Here is a 15,454-nt window from a genome sequence, read left to right as displayed (position 1 = left end):
TACTTCCTCATGAGTTAAAAATCCATCACAACACATTCACTGTCCGAAATAACTTTAACATTATTAACTGTGTCCAGAAACAAATTCGACATCTGCTCTGTTCATTTTGAACTATACAGATTTTATAAAAATTGGCACTGAAATTGGCTATATCCTTTGGATCTTTTATAATTTTGCCATCAACAGATAATTTTCAACTGTAGAAAGGGTAACATTTCGTTTTTCAAGCTTAAAGAAATATGCAGTATTGAGTTCATCTTCTTCAAGCCATTTTTTCCTGGCCCTTATATAAGCACCCCTAGCCTTTGATAAATATAAATCTGATTTAGTTTGCAAAGCTGCAAGTTCAGATTTCTCCTCCAAAGATAGACAACTTAAATTATGGGTTTTAGATAATTTCATGATCAGGCTGTCCTCAAGAACTCTTCTCTTTTTAGCTAAGACTGCTCCAACGTTTCTTAAGTAAACTCCAATTTCAAATTTTAGAAGCTCCCAATTAGTACAAAAAGAATTTAGAATTTTGGCTGCTTTCCAATATTGAGGAATAAATTCTTTAATTTTATCAATTACATCTGGTAATTCTAAGAGTGAACTGTTTAGTTTCCACAAAGAGGATTTTCTATGACCTGGTGCATAATATGCCGTCAAAGGGGTATTAATAAAGATAGTTTTATGGTCAGTCAAAGGGGTATGTTGAATGCCAACATTTAAATCAAAATTGGACATACATTTTGATATGAGCCAATAATCAATTTGAGATTTGTGGGTAAACTCCACATTGTAAGGGTATCTTTCTCTCCAAATATCCACCAATTCAAAATTATTCATTAAACCTAACAATGCCGGGCTAAGACAATCAGTCCACTTTGGTGGATATCTATCCAAATAATTATTTAATGATACATTAAAGTCTCCTCCTAGTATGAAAAAAGCATTAGGGAATTTATTCGACCACTGTGTGAGTTTCTCATCTAACTTATCATAGAAACATTTATTATCCTGAGACGTATTGTACCCATATATATTTCCCAGAATTATTATTTGTTGGTTAAGTGAAATCACTAATAAATGAAAGTGGCCCAAACTATCTTACTCTGAACCTAATATATCCCCATTAAATGTATTACTCAAAATGCTTACTCCAGCTGAACGTTCAGTGCCATGAGAACTCCAAATATCATTACCCCACTGAGATTTACACCATTTGTAATCATCTTTAGTAGAATGACATTCATGAAGAAAACAAAAATCTGACTTGTGTTTTTTAGCAAACAAAAAAAGAGCTTTCCTTTTGACACTATCCCTGAGGCCTCTGGCGTTAAAAGTTACCAATGAAAATGACATAAACAACGAACAATATGAAGAGAAAATAAATCAAGCTAAGTAACTGAATGAACCACTCGTTCAACTCACTTTCCTCAAAAAGTGCAAGCAACCACAAGAAAAAAAAATTGCCCACCCGGTACATAAGTATTCATATTTAAGTTCAGAAAAAAAAGTAAAAGTAAAAGTAACATTTACGTTTCTGTATTCAAGTAGCAACAATTTCAAAGCAGAAAGTAAAGAGGAATTATTTTTTTTAAGCATTCAATAAAATAATGTATATCTGTGTGTAAGGAAGATTGTACCTATTAATATAAAGTAGTCTACTGCTTAATACCATGAAGATTTTATATATTTATGGCTAAAAAAAACAACAACAAAAAAACACCCTAAAGTGATAATTCACCCAAAAAAGAAAATCTCCCTCCAGAAAATTTGGCTATATTTTTGGCTAATGTGAGTAAATTTTACCACCCTTTAAAGTCAAAGTCAAAGTCACCTTTATTTATATAGCGCTTTAAACAAAATACATTGCGTCAAAGCAACTGAACAACATTCATTTGGAAAACAGTGTCTCAATAAAGCAAAATGATAGTTAAAGGCAGTTCATCATTGAATTCATTTATGTAATCTCTGTTCAGTTTAAATAGTGTCTATGCATTCATTTGCAATCAAGTCAATGATATCGCTGTAGATGAAGTGACCCCAACTAAGCAAGCCAGAGGCGACAGTGGCAAGGAACCGAAACTCCATCAGTGACAGAATGGAGAAAAAAACCTTGGGAGAAACCAGGCTCAGTTGGGGGGCCAGTTCTCCTCTGACCAGACGAAATCAGTAGTTCAATTCCAGGCTGCAGCAAAGTCAGATTGTGCAGAAGAATCATCTGTTTCCTGTGGACTTGTCCTGGTGGTCCTCTGAGACAAGGTCTTTACAGGGGATCTGCATCTGGGGCTCTAGTTGTCCTGGTCTCCGCTGTCTTTCAGGGCAGTAGAGGTCCTTTCTAGGTGCTGATCCACCATCTGGATACGTACTGGATCCGGGTGACTGCAGTGATCCTCTGATCTGGACACAGACTGGATCTGGTGGCCACGGTGACCTCGGAACAAGAGAGAAACAGACTAATATTTAGCGTAGATGCCATTCTTCTAATGATGTAGCAAGTACATAGGGTGTTATGTGAAGTGTTTCCGGTTCACCTAATTAATGCAGCCTAAAAATCCTTTAACGGATTTGGATATTAAAAGCATATTAGTATGTTATGTGTATGCCAAGTTAAAGAGATGGGTCTTTAATCTAGATTTAAACTGCAAGAGTGTGTCTGCCTCCCGAACAATGTTAGGTAGGTTATTCCAGAGTTTAGGCGCCAAATAGGAAAAGGATCTGCCGCCCACAGTTGATTTTGATAGGTATTATCAAATTGCCTGAGTTTTGAGAACGTAGCGGACGTAGAGAAGTATAATGTAAAAGGAGCTCATTCAAATACTGAGGTGCTAAACCATTCAGGGCTTTATAAGTAATAAGCAATATTTTAAAATCTATACGATGTTTGATAGGGAGCCAGTGCAGCGATAACAGGACCGGGCTAATATGGTCATACTTCCTGGTTCTAGTAAGAACTCTTGCTGCTCACCCAATAAAGCATTACAATAATCTAACCTTGAGGTCATAAATGCATGGATTAACATTTCTGCATTTGACATTGAGAGCATAGGGCGTAATTTAGATATATTTTTGAGATGGAAAATGCAAATGAATTTAGCAGTAAGAAATTACTCGTCATCCAGTTATATCAACTATGCATTCCATTAGTTTTTCAAATTGGTGTGTTTCACCGGGCCGCGAAGAAATATAGAGCTGAGTATCATCAGTATAACAGTGAAAGCTAATACCATGTTTCCTGATGATATCTCCCAAGGGTAACATATAAAGCGTGAAGAGTAGCGGCCCTAGTACTGAGCCTTGAGGTACTCCATACTGCACTTGTGATCGATATGATACATCTTAATTCACTGCTACGAACTGATGGTGGTCATATAAGTACGATTTAAACCATGCTAATGCACTTCCACTGATGCCAACAAAGTGCTCAAGTCTATGCAAAAGAATGCTGTGATAAATTGTGTCAAACGCAGCACTAAGATCCAATAAAACTAATAGAGAGATACACCCACGATCAGATGATAAGAGCAGATCATTTGAAACTCTAAGGAGAGCAGTCTCAGTACTATGATACGGTCTAAATCCTGACTGGAAATCCTCACATATACCATTTTTCTCTAAGAAGGAATATAATTGTGAGGATACCACCTTTTCTAGTATATTGGACAGAAAAGGGAGATTCGAGATTGGTCTATAATTAACTAGTTCTTTGGGGTCAAGTTGTGGTTTTTTGATGAGAGGCTTAATAACAGCCAGTTTGAAGGTTTTGGGGACATATCCTAATGAGAATGAGGAATTAATAATAGTCAGAAGAGGATCTATGACTTCTGGAAGCACCTCTTTTATTTCCGCAGTTTAGTTATTTTAACTTGTTTTTTTGTGTAGAGATAACTAGATTGTCCAGACTAGGGATGTCAAATTTCGATTATTTCCATGATCGATCGTCGTTTAAATTAACGATCAATTAATCGATTAATCGTTAACCATAATACTGCAAAATGCGTCTATTGCAGGCACGCAGTCAGCGGTATGACAGGATGTGCAAAAGCCACACACACACACAAAACGCTTTCTCACTTGAATTAAAGAGGTTTTAGTCTGAATAAAATGCTAGTAGCAGGATTATAAAATGAATAGATGCGATTAGGATCATTTGATAAAATGAAGAGAGCGCGCCATACTTTTGAGGTCATTTTACTTTGTTGACAGTTTCCAATCCCGCACGGAGAACGCTGAACGCGCCTCTTTAAATGGTTTTGTGGTGCTCGTTGTTGTATTTTAAAGCAAAATTGCAATGTTTTCAACTGACATTATTGTATATAATTATCCGAAATGTGGAGCGCGTGTGACTGCGCTGCACATTAAGTGAACTACATCGGCGCTGCTGCACCAAAACACAGTTGCTCACATTAATTTGATCCTGCTGGATTCTGTCCTAGAAAATGTCCGATTTTTAAAAATCCGGCATACAGCGCATTAGATCGTGACAGTGCATGCGTGCAGACGAGGATGAGCGAGCGCGGCTTTGGCTAGATTTATTTGGAGGTTATTGCTCATGTCTCATTCGGCACAAATCGAAATGTTTCCATATTCGCAATGTATTTGAATGTTAAACTATTATTTATAATGTAAACTAGGCTTGTACTTAACACGCATTCGCATATAGACGGAAAAGATGATCCTCTTCATATGAGCAAAAACGTCCTTGGCGGTATACTACGGTCTATTTAAACTGACCAGTGTAACCTTTTAATGTTTAGTTGACATTTTATTTTGATAATGAACAGACTGCGATGTAAGTTTGAATCGCTAGAATATACGTGTGCAGCAGGCTCCGGGGCGATCGAAACAGCTGAGACATTAAAAAAAATATATATATTTTCCGCAAAAGTGTTTACTTTCATTTGTGCACACTCACAATAAAAAAAGAAGATTTGTGCTCTTGTAAAATAAAGCAAACAAACAGAATGCGTTGTCATCCTTTTTTTTTTTTTTTTTTTTGAACTTATGGAGCGCCCACACTTCTGTTTTAAATCCGTTAATCTTAATTAGCCTATTTAAGTCGGATATATTTCGCATAGCCTATTTAAAAAAAAAAAAAAAAACATGAAAACAAATTGTTATTTTTATGTTGGGCCTATTACTTAGTAGGCTATAAATTTTCCTTAAAGCATCCCATTTTGTCCCAGGGCTTAGAACCTGTGCCCTAGTCAGGTCCATGCAGAAACTTGTGAACGATGCTCGGCGTCACCGTTTAGTGACAGCAGTGAATGCTCCAGGAATCTGTCGGTCACAGCGCCTATTAATCGCTGTTTTGAATCCAGCAATTATTTATTTAGAAATGATAAGATCTGATTATGACAAGTGTGGTATAAAAGCTTTGTTTATTAGAGGAATAATAGGTTAACTGGAAAATGTTAGATCGCGACCATGCTTTTGGACCCCATAGTCTTCATTTACGCGGCTTTGTTCTGGTTTGCCGGTTGGTCACGAATTTCCACAAATTCAGTATATTTAGGCATCGTTTCTTTTCCTAAATCTTCATAGTCTAACCCTCTAATTTCCCAGGTTTATTTTATTATCTTTCGCTTTTAATAACTGTTTTCGCATCTCTTACTGTGGTAAACATGGGAAGGGAAATTAAAGATTTCATGAATTAAGTATTCATTCGATTTATTAATTTGTTCCCTTATTTCACTTAAATCATGGGTTATTTAGGGAACAAAATTAATGAAACATGGACAATTGCCACATTAATAATTCGTAGGAATGAATTAACAAGTTGTAGGAATGAATAGACTACCTGTCCTGTCACTGTGTCCCGCAGCCCTGCAAAGCGCACGATATAAAACAGTTATCTGATGAAATGATTAGTAACTACATTTCTATTGCATTTAATGTTGAAGAACTTTTATGTTGTTTCTATTTTAATGTACTTTAAAGTTTAAATCACATTAAAAGCTTAATTTGTACATTGTGAATGAATGATGATGCTTTTATATATCGTCACCGTCACTCACAGCCGCTCGCACGTGTTGAGTGCGCATGAGCCGCACGCAGCCCAACATTGAATCGGTTAACCGACCATCGATAGCCTTAATCGATTGCATCTCTTATCGACAATTAATCGATCATCGATTAATCGTTGACATCCCTAGTCCAGACAACAAGAAATTTTAAGTTTTCTTGTCCTCAACTAAACTGAAAGTTGAATGAACAAGTAAAATTGTTGTTTTAACTCAACAATTTAAGTTTAAACAACTGCAATAGATTTTCTGTTGAGTTAACAAGTATGATTGTTGTTTTAACTAATAAATGTAAGTTGAAACAACTGCACAAAATTTGCAGAAGGTTTTACATAAATTCTAATGCTTTAATTGCAGTAAACTTAACTTAATTTACTGTTTAAACTAAACTTAGTAAACTAAACTTAATTTACCTCTCTAATTGCTGTCTGGTAAACTGCATGATCTTAAACCCTGAATTCCAAGCTTTTAAAAATGCTTTTAACAATATATATATATATATATATATATATATATATATATATATATATATATATATATATATATATATATATATATATATTAGTTACAATGTATTTTATTTTAGTGTGTACATTAAAAAACATTCCTGTAATTTACAGTTATGAGCACAGATTAATTAAATTACACCTACAATTTGTCTAGCTGCTTTAGTTTTTATTCATGGTCAGATTCCAATTTATCATTGGGAATTGAGCGATTCATAAAAATGAACCGCTCAAGATGATTCGCTGAATCAATTGATCACTGTGACATCAAAGTACCGCGAGATCGATTGGATCCGTGTGTTCTCTTATCGTTCTCGCTGTACTTTGATGTCATACAGCGCTGCTTCAAGTCGAACGCGCCTATTTTTTTCCTCTGAGAATTTTCGAGAGAAGCCAGCGGAAACTGGATTTTCTATGTTGGACCACACGTCTCTCAGAAGAAATAGAGTGATACAGAGTAAGTATGACATTTTATATTATGCTAGTGGATTGTTTTAAGTCTTTAGTTCATAATTAGCGTTTTGGACATAGAAGACTCGCTCATTTTACTTCGTGTTGTTGACTCACAGGTTCAGTCAAGTTGATTAAAAGCTGTTCGTTCACCAACTGGACCAAACCGGATTTTTACCTCACCTTTTTTACCATCACTTCAGAGCGCCAGATATAGGTACGTTTTCACCACAATATTTGAATTAAAAAATAACGTTAACTGTCAAATTTAATCGATATGGGTGATAGAAATGACAATTAATATATCTGTGGTTTGAAATGTCACGGTTTTTGTTATTACTATTCGGAGTTTTGATCCTGCGCGGCGTTGAGCCATTTCATAGTGTTTTTTTTTCTTGTTTTAAGAAATCATAATAATGTTAAGAATTACACACGATGTTGTCACGAATGTACGATTATTGAGTGTATTTATTCACATAGAAGGTTCGCTCATTGTACTTTCTCATGTTGACTCACAGGTCCTGTCCTGTCAAGTTGACTAAAAGCTTGTTCACCAAACTTTTTTTTTCCTCCACTTCACTTCATCTCCGTTGCAAAGCAGCAGATACAGGTGAGTTTTCACAGCAGTCTTTGGCAATCCTTAAAATGAATTTGAGATGTGGGTTACTTAAAGGAATGATTCAACCTAGGGTCATTTGCACCAAGACATCGAGCCAAACACCCGACCCCCCAGAAGTTTTTTTTTTCCCTTGGTCAAACACTTTTAAAGTTAGAGCTTTTTTTAGCACGATCAGCCAGAGAGGGATTGGTGCAGGCGCTAATTGACACACTGCATGTTTCAGTGATGCCTGTGTGTGTTATTTGAGAACACAACACTGTTGTCTGAAGTTTAAGGGTCTCCCTGCACTTAAAAGTACAAAAAAATATAAGGCAGTAATTAAAGATAATAATAGAGATGTACAATTAGTTTTTGGCTTCCAACGATGAAAGCAAGATAAACGAGGTTTCATTACTTCCAGAACACCTTCCATTCCTTCAGAGTTGTGCTTTTGTTTCTTCCTAAAACCACAAACGTAAATTGACAGCAGCTAAACTGCACTTAAAATCACTCAAAGAGTTTGCTGTTTGATCTGTGCTTAAATAAGGATTAATCTATATTTAATCTATGCAATATGCAATGTCAGTATTTGGCCACTGACTGAATGGGCACTTCATGCAGCTCACATAAATTCTCATTCACTTATTCTTGATTTAAAGGTGCTGTAGGGAACTTTAGTAAAAAAATATTTTTTACATATTTATTAAACCTGTCATTATGTCCTGACAGTAGAATATGAGACAGATAATCTGTGAAAAAATCAAGCTACTCTGGCTCCTCCCAGTGGTCCTATTGCCATTTGCAGAAACTCCATCATATAAAAAATAACCAAGCTTTGTAACTTTGTTTGTGTTCAAAATGTAGAAAAATATATATAATAAGCGAGTACACCATGAATCCATTTTCCAAACCGTGTTTTTGGCTTGTCCTGAATCACTAGGGTGCACCTATAATAAGTTTATATTCGGACTATTTTAGATTGCTTCGGGGATACCGCGGCGGAGTAACCCAGTACCTTTGTGATTCTTCATAGACATAAACAGAGAGAAGTAGCTCCGGCTACGATGTTCTTCCGCAAGACGCAAGCAGTTCTGTTTATTAACCACTAGAGCGTCAAAAGTTCCCTACCGCAGCTTTAAATGTTTAAATTGGCAATGCTTAAAAACATGCGCAACAGAGTTTAGTTTAAACACTGATAGCAATGTGTGCTGTTCAAGTCTCACCTGTGATTTGTGTGAAGTCAACATCTGGGTGATGTCTCTGTAAAGGACTGATCATATTAGAGTAGGGCTGCACGATTCTGGATAAATTGAGAATCACGATTTTTTTGGTCTCATATAGAGATCACGATTCTCCTACGATTCCGAACTAAATAAAATAATGTGACAAAATATTATTGCTGCAGTCTCTTTAAAAGTGTCTAATTAATCTGAATGAATTATTAAATTAATTATTAAACATTTTAATATACACTACCAGTCCAAAAGTCTTTGAATGGATATTATAAAAATACAGAAAAAATAGTAATGTTGTGATACATTTGTACAATAAAAAAACTGCTTTCTATTGGGATATATTTTAAAATGTAATTTATTTCTGTGGTCCAAGTTGTATCTTCAGCATCATTGCTCCAATCTTCAGTGTCACATGATCTTCAGAAATCATTCTGATATGCTGATTTGCTGCTCAGGAAACATTTTATTATCATTATTATTATTATTATTAATATTATCATTATCACAAGTATATAAATTAATACTTTTATTTTGCAAGGATTCTTTAAATTGATCAAGTATGACAAAGAAATTTATAACATGATTTCTATTTCACATACATTTTGTTCTTCTGAACTTTCAAAGAAACCTAAAAAAAATCTACTCATCTGTTTTCAACACAATAATAGTAATAATAATATATATATATTTTTTTTTAACAGAAATCTGAATATTAAATTAATTTCTGAAGGATCATGTGACACAGAGTCACATTACATTTTAAAATACATTCAAGTAGACAGCAGTTGTTTTAAATTGTAAAAATAGAAAAATATAAATATTTCAAAATTTTACTGAGCAGAAGAGACTTCTTTATAAACATTACACATCTTACGGCTCAAAAACTTTTGACTGGTATTGTGTATATAATATATTTAAAACTCCAATTTTTTATATTAGAATGATGAAAAAGTTGTTTAAATCACTGATTCAACGACTCACTCATTCAAACCTACTTCGCTTGTTTCATTACTGGATGAATCAGCGTTTTTGAACGATTCTCTTGAATGAAAAATGAATTCATTTACCAATACATTTTTAAGTCACTTGTCGCCACCTAGAGGCGAAACAATGCCATCGACACAAACGTTATTTGAAGAGCGGTACTTTCAAAAGGGCATATGTTATATTTTGATCGCTGCCAGATAGATATCAGTGTTTATATCGGAACTACAAACTTTATCCCAGTAATTTTGTGATAATATAAATGACTGTAAGACAGAAATCATACTGTGTAGTTGAAAAGACAGTTTGTGAAGATGTTTCTTAACCAAACATGGTAACTGCTCTCTCTGTGTCAGCTGCAGTGTGAACACAGATCTGAATGATCCGTTAAGACTTTGTCAAAGGTTTAACTGACTCAGGGAATCATTGTCATTTAGAAATGAGATCGAGAGGGTGTCTGAATCGAGATCGCGATCTTTTAACGATTAATCGTGCAGCTCTATATTGAGCATACGACACTCACATTTAACAAAGTTTGCAAAGAGCGACTGTTTTTTCCACTTTATTTTGAGCATGTGGAGAATTTAATGGTTCGACTTTTTTTTTTTTTAAACCAAGAACTGTTATGCCCCTACTATGTTAAAGAGCCAGTAAGATGATTCTAAGCTTCCTATCACTGTTTATAAGTCCTGTACATTAGGTTTAAATCCATCCAAGGTTAAAAAAACATTGTCATTTTGTCAAAATTTCATTTTAAAATTACCTCAATTCTCAGAGATCTCCAAACGGTTCGCGCGAAGCTGTTCAAAAGATTAAGTTTCCTTAAACCCCACCTTTCAGTAGCATACTGTGTTCTGATTGGTCAACTGACATAGTTGTGATTGGTTTTTCCGCACACAACTTCACGGTAAACAATGCGTTAGCATCTGTTTGGGGTGAATTATGTCTTATTCCTCTCACCGCGAAGCAAACAGCAAAATAAAAAACTTGAACAGTCTCGCTGCTTTTTCTTCTGTGTGGGTGTATTCAAGCCGCGCGCTTCAGTTTGAATCTGAATAGCGCATTCAGCGCGGGGGCGTGGTCACATTAGATATAACGAAGGGAGACATGAAAAACAGACATTGCGTTGTTTTCATATGGATTACTTTATCACAGAATATCTGTTTTCGGCAGTACTTGTTTAGTTTTAAAGTAGACATGTCAAGCTTTCTATAGATATCTCTCTCATGTCTCTTCGTTGAGTATTCACGGAGTTACACTTCATTTTAATGACGTGTTTGTAAATTAAGATCAGCGCAGACAAAGACTGCAGACAGCACACATACTGATAAGACGCTCGGGAGAAAACAAACACACTGTCTCCTTGACATGATGCTATCACACCAACCAGAGCGTCTGTGTGTGTGGGGGGGGGGCAGGTGTCAGAGTTTCGTTTCTCCCAAGACGGTAGGCGGAGATTATTATGCAAAGTGTTCCTAGTGACGTACATAGAGATGGGCAAAAGATTTGAAATCTATAACGACTCGTTTCAGCGATTCAGAGTCGACTCCTTACTTTAGAAGCCAATAACTTTATAAATCGTGTACTTTTTGGTTTAATTACTTTGCACATTGTTTACACTGATGGACAGCTACATCATACACTGTAATACAGGTAATTTTTGATTTCTCATCTGTGTGGCTCTTTACCACTGGAATAAGGATGCACCAATATCACTTTAGTATGATAGTGATGCTTTTAAAGGCGGGCGTACACGGTGCGATTTTTGCTGTCGTACGAGTTCGCATGCGATTTTTTTCAATCGTGTGGAAATCGCGCATTCTCGTATGGTCGCGGCTCGTATCATTTGCGATGAATTACCAGCCGAGCAGAGTGGCTTACGAGCACTTCCCGACCTCCCGATCATTTTTAAACATGTCTAAAAAGTTTGTGAGCTATCGGTTTGAATTTGTGCCATTTGTGCGGTTGAACGAGCCGATTTGTTGATTTATCTGAAGTTGACCAATCACGAACTACGAAAACCACAGAAGAAGAAAGACGAAGACGGCAGCTGAAGTCTGTCAGCAACAGCGAGCGCTGTATGATGTTTCTAGCAACGTATTCCAATGCCTTCTCTCTCTCTCCCTCTCTCTCTCACACGCGCATATGTAGTTTACAGGGACTCTCCATAAACGTAACGGTATTCTATACTGTATATCCCCATACACTAAGTTACCTCTATCCATCATGGAAAATGCATGTTTAAATTTTCTATTAAACACCGTATAGTATTTTTTAAAGCCATTTGGTTTACGAGGGCACAGTAATTGTCCTTATAAACCATGTTTACATTTTAATACCCATTTCAGATATTTATAAACCATATACAAGAACACACACACAGGGTAACCAAACGTCCCGGTTTCCTATTGCTGAAAAATAACCTGTACGTGTAGGAAACAGTCACGGCTCGTATCAATATTTTATATGCAGTTATGAGAGAGGGAGAGCAGTTATATTAGGCGCGTTCCACTTGAAGCAGCGCTGCACAGAATGATCACCTGTATGGCATCAAAGTACCGCGAGAGCGATTCGAATGCATTGGATATGGGTGCTCTCTTATCGCTCTCGCGGTAATGTCATACAGTGATCCTTCTGTGCGTGCAGCGGTGCTTCAAGTCGAACGTGTCTATCAACTTCGTGCGATTGCTTCTGTAATTCGCAGGTTGTAAAATCGTGTCGTATATCATCTCGTCCGTACGATTTTCAGATAAACTCACTCGTGCCGTGTGCGTGGACATACGATCTTCCGACCATCCGAATTCGCACCGTGTACGCCCGCCCTAAGGCGGGCATACACAGTGCAATTTTTGCTGTCGTACGAGTTCGCATGCGATTTTTGTTTTTTTTCAATCGTGTGGAAATCGTGTATGGTCACGACTCGTATCATTTGCGATGAATTACGAGCCGAGCAGAGTGGCTTACGAACACTTCCCGACCTCCCAATCATTTTTAAACATGTCTAAAAAGTTAGTGAGCTATTGGTTTGAATTCGTGCCATTTGTGCAGTTGAATGAGCCGATTTGTTGATTTATCTGAAGTTGACCAATCACGAACTAGGAAAACCACAGAAGAAGAAAGACGAAGACGGCAGCGCCACGGCGAATGTGAACTATTGACCAGGAGGATAAACTCACTGAAGTGTGTCAGGAACAGCGAGCGCTGTATGATGTTTCTAGCAACGTATTCCAATGCCTTTTTAGTTCTCTCTCGCTCTCTCTCTCACATACGCATATGTAGTTTACAGGGACTCTCATAGACGTAACGGTATTCTATACTGTATATCCCCATACACTACCTCTATCCATCACGGAAAATGCATGTTTAAAATTTCTATTAAACGCCGTATAGTATTTTTTTTTAAAGCCATTTTAAATTCACACATATCCAATGCATTCGAATCGCTCTCTCGGTACTTTGATGTCATACAGTGATCATTCTGTGCAGTGCTGCTTCAAGTCGAACGCGCCTAATATAACTGCTCTCCCTCTCTCATAACGTAATGTAATGGTTTTTGATGAAGTGATATCGCCATCTACTGACGTTTTTGCAGATCCGTGAAGGGGGATCATTTTGACAACGTTGTTGTCTGTTTTTAGTACATCATTGTCATGCAAACATACCCATGTTCTGAATTTAAAAACACAGCTGATTGAATTTTTTCTGTTTTTAATTTTTTTTAATAAAAAGTAGAAGAATATTCATCAGATTACTTGAATAGCTCTAATTGTAAAAAATAGAATGGCATAGACAAACATTTTATTGGCATGGACCGTAAAAAAAAAAATACACTACCAAAATGTAAACCGGTATTTACGGCATTTAAAATGTATGTTTAATGTGGTAATGAAAGTTCAAGTCTACCGCTAAATCTTTAATCTTTCTCTCTCTTTTTTTCAGCTGACTGACAATGAGATCAATGTTGTTCAGAGTGTCAAGTTGGGCATCTTGTCAATCAGCGAGGACACCAGACAAGGCCTTCCCAGATGACTTTGTGAATGTGGCTGTGATACTGGAAGGGGAAATTTTCATTGTGTATCTCCAAGACATTCCAAATGCCTTCGTCACATTGTTTGGACTGCTTTATGCTTTAACCATCAACCAAAGAGCTGCGATACACCTTTGATGTGATCCAGTGGATCTTCATGAACATTGATGGGGAAAGCTGCTCCGCAAAAGTTCATGGACTAAAAACAAACTAATGCGGTGAAGTGCCTGCACCCATTGCCATTTCCTTTCTTTTTTTTTTTTCTTTAAGTTTAATTGATGAATTTGTCAAAGCATCAGCTAAGTTGAGATTAAAGTGGTATGAAACCAATTCATACGTCTTTTAATGTCTTAATGCTTTTCAGAGTTTCTTTTTGAAAGGAATGTTGTGAACAGGATATTTCTATATTTATCTATATGGGAATGGCTTTTTAAAGTGTTTAGTTTAATTGATGAATTTGAGGCTTGAGAGCATAAATAATTGATAACTTAGTTTATATTAAAATGGCATTTAAGCCAATTCATATATCTATAATGCGTTTAACAATGTTTAAATATTTTCTTTTGGAATGAAGGATGTTTCTATATTGAATGCTGTGGGGTGATCTTGTTTAATGTTATATAACAGATTAATCCACAAAACGTGCAGGTGTAAAACACCTTTCAATGAGGTTGGTGTTTTTAGGAGTTTATTGCAATACATTTTGTGTTGAAAATTGTATTTGTGATTGTTAATTTGCCATACATTTGTTTTAATGAAATGTATTTTACAAATTAATGTTCCAAGTAATTCATTATTTGGTACTGCTGCAGGTTTTCGAGCAGCTTCTTTCACTGGTCCGATGCAATAAATGGTCCGTGCGCGGCTTTTCTAACATTTTTTTTTTTAACTTTTAATACTTGTCTAAACATTTTTTGCAGCTAATCTTTTAGTGTATAAATACTGGCGAACAAACAGGAATAGCATTCATTTACAATCGATCTGATTATCTGGGGGAAACAAATGGACTAAAGGGAATTAAAACTTTTTTAACGTATAAAAAAAACAAGAATTAACGTATCAGACACATTACTTAATGTTATGACAGTTATATACATCATATGAATATATTAACAGACAGTTACTCACCCTTCATAATCAGGCAGGCTGCCACTGATGTCCGAGTCCGTGACAGGACCGTTAAAATTTGAACAGGAGGGAATTTTGTGAAAGTCTGCCAAATGCATAAATGTAAATGTTAATATTCCTGTGATCAAATGGTTATTTTCAGAAGTGATGATTAAGATTATATTATTCTATTTTAGATAAATGCTGTTCTTCTGAACTTATTTTTACTCCGCTGTTTTCAACATTATCACAAGGTTTTTTTTTTAATAGGCTAGTAAGTTAAATATTTAAAAATTTTACTGTTTTGCTGTATTTAAGATCAAATAAATGCAGGTGAACAGAAGAGACTTCTTTAAAAAACATTAACAATTATTTATATATATATAATTCTTTTAACATGCTTGATTAATTTTTTGTATATTTCCCAAAGAAGATGCTGTTCAAATTGTATCTTAATAATAATAATAATAATACATCTAGTGCAATAATATTAAAAGTTATCTGAAGACCTGCTGACCACGTCGCTACAACGTCCCCAA

The 15,454-nt window shown here is 35.8% G+C and overlaps 1 long non-coding RNA gene across 1 annotated transcript; it reads left to right on the top strand.

Moving 5' to 3' along the window:
* Nucleotides 1-6,864: 6,864 nt before the first annotated feature.
* On the top strand, nucleotides 6,865-14,537 carry LOC113081645 (uncharacterized). The gene is made up of 3 exons (XR_003282252.1): nucleotides 6,865-7,181; nucleotides 7,483-7,574; nucleotides 13,721-14,537. It is a non-coding gene; the product is annotated as an uncharacterized LOC113081645 (long non-coding RNA).
* The last annotated feature ends 917 nt before the right edge of the window (nucleotides 14,538-15,454 follow it).

The sequence above is a fragment of the Carassius auratus genome, unplaced genomic scaffold (genome assembly GCF_003368295.1).
Source record: "Carassius auratus strain Wakin unplaced genomic scaffold, ASM336829v1 scaf_tig00034732, whole genome shotgun sequence".
Lineage (NCBI taxonomy): Eukaryota > Metazoa > Chordata > Actinopteri > Cypriniformes > Cyprinidae > Carassius > Carassius auratus.
The sequence above is the reverse complement of the archived record's forward strand: the minus strand, read 5'-3'. Positions and strand labels throughout refer to the sequence as shown.